We start from the raw sequence: 1,804 nt of genomic DNA, 5'->3' as shown, positions 1-1,804 counted from the left end.
AAGCTCCTCCCAAGTTGGTGTTCAGAAACCATTCCTGGATTTTCTTAGGGACCATGAAGTACCAGAAAGTGAATCTAAGCCTTCTGATACAGGTAATGCACTCTGACCCTTTTCATCACCTTCCTGGCCCCAGAGTAGATTTATTTTAATAAAACATAAAATCAATAAAGACTAGAGAATAGTTTGCCTAGTATAATTAAGATTAATGTCTAGTTAGAATAAATAAGGTGTCACTTGACTTCTCATACTTAAAACATATGGATTCGCATGTCTTTCAAGTTAAAGGGTCATTTGGTGTGCTTTGCTTTAAAATGTAAATATTATTCCTTTCTGCTTTTATACTTTCAGCATTTAAATAGAGGAAACTAGCATGGAGACAATTGCTTATCATATTATAGGCTTGATTTTTAAATATTTAAATCTGCTTGCTTATCATTTTGTCCTTTTAATCCTCCTTTTCATTCTTTTACAGTGCATCTCACAGAATTATAAAATATTTTTCATCCAAAGTAACTGATTTAATGATGACTACAATGGAGCTAAATATAGGAGTAAGAATAACTTAGGGGGAAAAAATCCAGTTATAACATCAGTTTCAATAGCTACACTATGAACACAAAAATCACTATCTACATAAAAATTTTGCCTAGTGAGTAAATCAAAACTATTCTTTGATTGTGAGGTATTTTAGGGGGTGTGGCTTCAAGAAACTGATTTATTTTGACAGATAAAACAGTATCAGTCTTTGGGCTGGAGCAATAGTACAGTGGCTAAGGTATTTGCTCATTCAAATGCCTAACAACCCGAATTGGATGATTACACTTGAGTAGATATGGCTCACTGCTGGCAGTTACTATCTTAGTTGTCTATGCACCAACATCCAACTACAATGAAAAAGAAATTGAGAGGTTCTACTTGGAGCTGGAGAAGTTCTATAAAGAAGACCACACCTTCTACAAGATCAGTGATTTTAATGCCAAGATAGGACCGAGAAGATCAGCTGAAGAACTCCACATTGGAACCCATGGCTTAGAATGGAATGAACAGGGTGATACTGTCTGAGTTCATCAAGTCGACCAAGGCCATCCATGGTAACTCACAGTTCCAGAAGGCCAAATCTAAACGTTGAACATGGATGTCTCTCGTTGGACAGTTCCACAATGAAATTGACCATGTCATATTCAATCGATGCTTCTGCCTGACTGATGTCGCTATTGTCCCAAAATTCCAAATGGGAACAGACCACTGTCTCCTTCTTGCAAAATTCTACTTCACAGAGTGGGGAGAAAGGACTGCAAAATTTAAGAAGAGAACTCCCAGAATGACCACCAACTGGGAACTCTTTAACACTATTGTGGCAACGTGGGAAGATGCTAACGTTGACAACATCAATGAGGAATACAATGGACTGGTTCAGCACCTCCATGACTGCGGGAGGAATGCTGAGAGTGGGAAAGCCACAAACCGACGCCTGTCTTTGGAAACTCTCAAGCTCATTCGCCAATGTGGTTGGGCTCATGGACTCAAGCCTCAGGCAATCACAAGCTAACATCCAAGCTCAAAAAGCTGTGCAGAGAAGCAATAAAGGAAGACCTCAAAGAGAGAAGAGCAGCAGTGTTGGCTGATGCAGCAGAAGCTGAGTATTCTCAACACCTGCCTGTCCTTCACCAACTACAAGACCAAGATGACTGCCCTCTGACATCCTGATGGATCTATCACATCTTCCAGAAGGGCAGTGGTAAAGATTAACTAGAGTTGTTATCAACTGGATACCACGGGACATCAAAAGAATGTGTGTCCGCCC

The sequence above is a fragment of the Sorex fumeus genome, unplaced genomic scaffold (genome assembly GCF_029834395.1).
Source record: "Sorex fumeus unplaced genomic scaffold, SorFum_2.1 ptg000014l, whole genome shotgun sequence".
Taxonomy (NCBI): Eukaryota; Metazoa; Chordata; class Mammalia; order Eulipotyphla; family Soricidae; genus Sorex; species Sorex fumeus.
Note: the sequence above shows the minus strand (reverse complement) of the source record.